We start from the raw sequence: 6,965 nt of genomic DNA, 5'->3' as shown, positions 1-6,965 counted from the left end.
GGGCAGGCCCTTTCATGGGTAAAAGAACGGGGGGGGGGGGCAGAAGCCCAAAGACCCAGGATCAGGCATGTTGGGCCTTGGTGGCTGCAGATTCCCCCCCCCCCCCACTGTGTGCTGGCTCAAGTACTCTGAGTCCTGGGTGGGTGGAGGATCAGGTTGGTGCCAACTCCCTTTTCTCCATCCACGTAGACAGAGACTCGTCATGTGGAGTTCCACGAACCTGGGGCAGACTGGCTGTTCCCAGAGCGGCAGAGCCAAGGACCCTGACACGGAGTCCCCCTCTCTGTGCCTGCTCCCTCGCGGTGCGCCGGGGCTCAGTGCCCTGCGGGATTCACCACCTTGGCTGCCCAGCAAAGTCGGCGGGGCTGCAGCCTGGGCCGGGGCATCCCGGCGGGCACCCTCCTTGTGGTCCAGAGCCCAGGCTCCCAGTGGCGAGGACCTGCACTACCCATGATCCCAGACGCCACCAGGAGCAGACTGTGGGTGCCACCGTCACTGTCCCAGTCGCCGCTCAGAGCAGGCTCAGGCTTATCATTCTCCAGGATCCCCCGTGTAGCCAAGGGATTGGGGCGTTGATAGCCCGAGCTCAGGTGAAATCCCAGTTCTGGCTCCTCTCCTGGGAAGGAGCTGGGAAGAGGCTCAGATTCTTATAAATCTCTTTACTAAAGAGGAGCCCAGGGTTGAGGGGAAAGGCTCCAAAGGTGGCCAGCCCCCCTTCTCCCCACTTGGGTCTCCTTAGACTGTGTCTGCTTGGGGGGAGGTGTCCATTTCGTGATTAAAAAAACAAAACAAAACAAAAGCCTTCCAAGCCCCGTGGTCAAGTTTAAGCTCCTTGGTAAAGCACCCGGCTCCGAGGAAGTTGCTTCCTGCCTTTCACATTCTCCTTCAAGCAGTCTCAAGCAAGTAGCTTTTTAATTTCACAGGTTCTCAACGATAGTGTGTGCGGACCCCCTCCCTCTTCAGAAACGGCAAGACTTTGTAGATGTGCATGTGGGTATGGTGTGGGACGAATGAAGGGGGGGCGGCTCCATGGTGCGGGGGGTCGCCACACGAGGAGAGGAAAGGCCACAAAAGGGGCTGACGCTTGCGCTCACCTAGAGGACTGGGGAGCTCTAGGGGGAGGCCTGAAGGAGTCAGAAACCTCGAGACTCTGCACCCCCGGGGCTCTAACTCTTCCACATCGCTATCAGGGACTTGAAGTTTCGGGGGCTCTTCTATTATTCGTTTGCAATAATTTCCGAACGAACAAAAGATAGGATTTTAGAGATTTATTTCTCTACCGAGGCGTTTGTGCACGATTAAAAAGGCAAGGACGCCCCCTTCCGGCAGAAGTTTGCTATTTCAGAGAAACCCGCTGGTCGGTTCGGCCTCAATCGCCAGGCGGAGCCGCTTGTTTTCCGGATGCCTGGGGTCTCCGGCCTCCGGAGTAAGGGCGTTCAGGGCCGCTTGCGAGGGCGCCGGGACCCGGAATCGCCTGGAATGGGGTCAAGGTAGCGCCAGCGAGAGACCCAGGAGGAAGGCAAAGAGGACCGCAGCAGCGATCTTAAATATAGAGAACAGGGTGGCAAGGCCGCGACGCCATCTGCCCTCCGTCTGGGTCTTCGTTCCAATCGAGTATTATTACTTGTCTTCCTCTGCAGAGCAGTTCGCGGGGACACCCTCCCTTCCCCCCCCCCGGAGTGATTTACGTACGGAACCTGTACAAAACAAAACACAATTTTAATTTCGTTTGGCTTTAAAGCCTCTCATGATACCCCTTTCCAAACAACAATTTTACCCCCAGGCAAATTATGCCCCCTCCCACCCAGAGCGAGCATTTTAAAAGTCTCTACTAATTTGTGTTAAATAACAACAAAATCCATGTAATCTACATTTACTTGTCTGCAGCGATCTGCTTTTAAGTCGGGCCGTTTTTAGATACCAGAGAGCGTGCTGCGCTAAAAAATTATTCAGGCTGAAACATGTGAACACAACGTTCACGAATCAGTGAATTCAGACAACATTTTCCTGAACAAAATACATACAGAAACGCACAGATATACTCGAGAAAGTACACTGGGTGTGTTTCCACCAACGAGGCGTTATTGTGAGGCGTTATTCTCGGAGCCGTCCTCCGCGCCCTCCGCTTACTCCGAGACACACTCCCGGGGTTGAGAATCTCAGCAAGCGTCCAAACGGGATCGGATCGGAGGGTCGCGTCTACGCTGGCTACAGGACCGAAATCACTTCCAAGTCCAAAGCAGTTGTTTTATCAGGCTTCCAAAGGCCGAATTAGGGGGTAGTGGTGAAGTGCGTAGACGCGACCTCCGGAAGCTCTTTTCGAATCTAAATGGCCGAGAAGGCCCAGCGGAGAGCCAGGCCGGGGCTCCAGGCCTGGGGTCCTTTACTCACGCAGTGAATGCTTCCGGCGCTCGGGAAGCCGCAGGGCAGCGACGGGCGGTGGGTCCGCGCAGCGCCCCCCACCCCCACCCCAGCTACCCCTGCTCCGCGTCGCTCCAGAGCCGGATACTGCCCCTGTGGCAGGAGAAAGGCTCTGATGGAGCCCCCGAGTTCTCCCAGCGGCCCGGCTCCCCTCCTCCAACGCGAAGCAAAGAGCCCCCCTTCCTCCCCGTCATTAAAGTTTTATCCGAGGTCCTATGTGCTGCACTTTAATTAGGTTTCCTTCGGGAGACACTCTCCGGTCTGATAGAAACCCCGGAGCTACATCATGGATTGGATAGTAAACCTACAGTAAAGCGCAGAGGCACCAAAGGAGGCGTTTGCGCTGTTTTTGAAGACATTTCTATCATATTCTCACCCACCCAAACCAGTTCCTCTCCAGGAAAGGGGGGAGAAAGCACCAGAGTGGCCCTCGGCCTCTCACCCGAGTGGGACACCCCTCCGCTCCCCCCACCGCCACCCCCAGGTGCCTGGAGAGAGATTTAAAAACATCCAGTGGGAAACTGATGCAGGCCTTTCCTCCTTTGTCCGCTACAAGTTACTCTGTGGGGAAAAGGGATGGGGTGGGGGTGGTCGAGCAGCCGGAGAAGGAAAGAATCCCACCGCAGACTCCCCTCCCCTAAATTGCCTCCAAGGTGAGACAGAAGACGCGGGCAGCTTGAGTTCAGTCGCCCCTCGAAAAACTAAGAGGGAAATTGAGTCTCCGGCACCCGGACGGGAGAGGAAGGGAGGGGTGGGAAGGGTCAGGGGCTGCCATTGAACTTGAAGTTTCAGGTTGGTGGTCTCCACCGCTTCCCAGCCCCCACTCTCCTAAACACTTTGAGAGAAGAGAGAGGAAGGGGGAGCGGAAGTCTCCGGCCTTGGAAGGGAGAGAGAAGGTCAAGCTGCGGGGCAGGGGGTGAGGGGGTGAGGGGGTGGTTGGATGGCCGGAGAGACCCGGAGACCGGCTGGGGACGCCGACCGACCGGCGACCGGCGGGGAGGCGAGGAGACCTCGGTCCGCACTGGAGAGGGGATACCCCAGCCTTTACCCGCTGTGGGGAGCCTGCGGCGGTGCGTCCTCTCCCTGAGCCCCGCCCCAGATTCTGCCTGGATGGGGGGCGCCTAGTGCTGCGCTCAGTCCTTCCTTCTCTAGCCCAAGGCGCCCACTCGGAGGCTGAAGCCTTCAAGCCGGCAACTGCCGAACTCAGGCCCTTGACGCCCGCTGAATTCCGGGCCTGGTCTTTGTAGAGAGAACAAGAGGGTTATGCGCCCATTTCTCAGACCAGGGACCTACTCGTTTCACTACCTTCAAGAGTGCGTTTCTCCCTATTAAGGTAAACTAGCGGATCCGGGGGCCAAAGGCCTCACCGCTCTCACAGTCTGGGACCTGCCTCAGGAGGAATTTGTGGGCCTCCGGGGTTTAGGTGGGCAGGGAAAGGGAGGTAGAAGGGACTTGAGACCAGAGACCCACCGCCTGGCGAGGGCACTTCCACATTGGTTTCTGGAGACACAGACGCACAGCTGTCTGGGAAGGAAGGGACAAAGAAAGCGCTTCGCAGCACACGGGACAGGCGCGCCTCGGGGGAGAGGCTGGTGGGTGGCAGTAAGAGGCTGCCGTGGGGGGTGGGGGTGGGGGGGATGTGACCTCTGTCTCCCACTGGGTGGTGTCCTGGCACAGACAAAATTAGTATTATTGTTAATGCTATTGTTATTGTTATGTAAAATCTTAATTCTTTACAACACACCTATTTTTGGAAACTCCGTGAAAACGAATTGTAATGATAACACTGATGATTGACTAATTCACCCCGAAGGGAAAGGCTCTGGCCCTTTAAGAGAAATAAATCAGTGTACCTTAGTCTGTGAGCTGCTGCCTTCTTTCCCCCATTCCTGCGTCTTTTTCAGAAGCTTGGAGAGTGCCAGGATCTGAGGAGGGGACAGAGGATGCCGCTGGCACGTGTGCACAGGGACTCAGAGCCCCGAACGACAGCCGCGGGAGGTGGGGCACACACCCAAGTCCTCAGCCACGCACACTGCTAATTCATTGGTCTTAAGGGGGTCAAGGACTCGGCTGCCCTTCTTCCCTCCACCCCAAGCTGACTCCTGCTCATGTTTCCTTCACAGCTACTACCGTAGCAGTGACAAAACCTAAGTTGAGTGTACACTTTCTACAATGAGGAAATTGAGACCAAGGAAGGTCAGTTACTTGGTCAGTGTCACCCAGCCTGCGGTAGCAGCAGCTCTTAATGTCTAAGCTTCTCTGTGTATACCGGCCAGTCTCTTCCCCATCCCCAACATGCCTCTTTTCACAAGATCCCACTAGACACTGACAAACACCTGTTTCCATCAGGACCCAGGCCGTGATGTCACACAGGTGCACTTAAACTCCCTAGACCTGGCCCCTCGGTGCACCAGGGAGATTTGCATAAACCCCCCCCCCAAAAAAAACCAATCAGGATTAAAGACACATAGAAAGTTGGCTAAATCCACTCCTCATTTACCCAGTGCCTACAGAATGCAAAATCTTCCGGGGGTAGGGGAGGCTGGAGGAGAGACAATGGAGAGATCATCTCCCGTCTCACACGGCCCTGCCTCTTGCGACAGCCAGATCCTGGGTCTGCTACTTCCTCGGATGTGACCTCTGACAGGGTGTGGTGGGGTAAGTGATCGCAACAGGGACGAATGGGGGAACAAGGAGTGTGAAAGATTCGCCCCTCATCCTCTGGCATCTGGAATTTCCCAGAAAAGGTCCTGCTGGAGTAGAACCTGGGAAGGTGATTAGAATGTCAAATCCAGGAGGGAAGATGTGAGCAAAACTGGGGGAAGGAGCCAGAAAACGCAGGTTGTGCAGAGAGAACGGTCTGGTCTGGGCTCAGGCTGGGTAGAGCAGGCAGGGGCTTCAGCACCCGGTCCTGAAAGGTGGACTTAGCCTGCGCAGGGATCGGACAGCTTCTTGCCTTTCAGACTGTGACGGCCCCACTCCAAACCAGGCAGACACACACCCAGTATTGGGGTCGGCACTACAGGCCGCTCACTGCCCACCCCAGGCAGGGGACAAAGAGATCAGGACTCTTTCTGAGGACCTCGGCTCCCCCATTATACTTGGGCCCAGCTCGGGGCCCTTGCCCAAAACCTGCGCTCGGCCTTTGTCTGATTGATGATTGAAGTTCAATGCCCCTCCCCGTCCAAGCAGGGTTTTGTCATTGAACTTGAATCAGGTCAGAAACATTCCTTCACCCCTCCTGGAGGTGGACCTGGTCGCAGAGCCAGTGGAGAGAAAGGGGGCTGGGGAGGGTTGTGGAAGGATCCGGAACGCGCGAGAGACCTGCCTTCTCCCAGCCAAGCCTTCATTGCTTTATCAACGAGCCTCTGTTTTCCTCAGGAAACTCGCCTGGTCTGCATTAAAAATCCCGGTTACTGAGGCTGCATGGCAAGTTAGAGCAGTATTTTAGTCAGGATCAACATAATGTAATTTTTTCACTTTCCCTCTTTCATAATTCATGTTTTCTTACCTCATTTTTAGGCAGCAAAATCTCCATTTTTTTTAATGTCTGGGAAAACCAAATGCATAAATAGCCAAAGAAGGACACCTGGCTGAGTCAGTCGGTAGAGACTGCAACTCTCGATCTCGGGGTTGTGAGTTCGAGTTCCACACTGGGTGCAGAGATTACTTAAAAAAAAAAATCTTAGGGTCCTTGGATGGCTCAGTCGGTTAAGCATCTCACTTCTGCTCAGGTCATGATCTCACGGTTTGATGGGTTCCAGCCGTGCCCTGAGCTCTCTGCTGTCAGCGCTGAGCCCGCTTCGGATCCTTAGTCTCCCTCTCTTCCCCTCCCCCGTTTCTCTCTCTCTCTCTAAAAAATAAACATTAAAAAAGACCTTTAAAAATAAAATAAAAATAAAATCTTTAAAAGAATAAATAGCAAACGAATAATAGCTAAAGCAGATGAATTCTTAGAGAACGTTCAAGTAGGTCATTCCACGACCGTGGCCTCTATTTCAAAGCGCCCCTCCATCGAGGGGGGGTCATTCCAGCGGGGGGCGGCGGAGGCCCCCAAAAGCCTTCGGTTCCCTCGGGCTCTGGAAACTTGAACTTGGTAAATGGCGCGTCCTCCCCGCTCCCGCGTCCGTGGCCGAGGAAACACAGGCCGGCGGCGCCGCCAGAGCCGCGGAGGTGGCGCGGTCTTGCCAGGACCTGCCGGCGGCGGAGTCTGCGCAGCGCGGCCTGTTGAGACCGAGTTAGTGTTCTTACTCTCCCCCCTCCTCCCCTTCTTCTTCTGTTTGTTGGTTCGTTTTAAAGAATCTAGGATCCTGGAGCGCGGGAGGATCAAAGACTCGATCCCGCGGGCTTGTCCCGGCTTCATGAGATCCAGGGGGATGGGAACCGGGCGCTGGGCGCCGCGGCTGTTCCGGGTCTTGTGCGCGGCCGGCTTCCCTTCCAGCCCGGAGCCCCGCCACCGCCGAGAAGGCACCAGATCCCCAGATCCCGGCGAGCCAACGGGAAGTTCCGGGCTTCCTTATTTGGGGCCGGATAAAATGCCCGGA

This window comes from Hyaena hyaena, unplaced genomic scaffold (assembly GCF_003009895.1).
Source record: "Hyaena hyaena isolate Hyena2069 unplaced genomic scaffold, ASM300989v1 scaffold_29, whole genome shotgun sequence".
NCBI classification, from domain to species: Eukaryota; Metazoa; Chordata; class Mammalia; order Carnivora; family Hyaenidae; genus Hyaena; species Hyaena hyaena.
The sequence above is the reverse complement of the archived record's forward strand: the minus strand, read 5'-3'. Positions refer to the sequence as shown.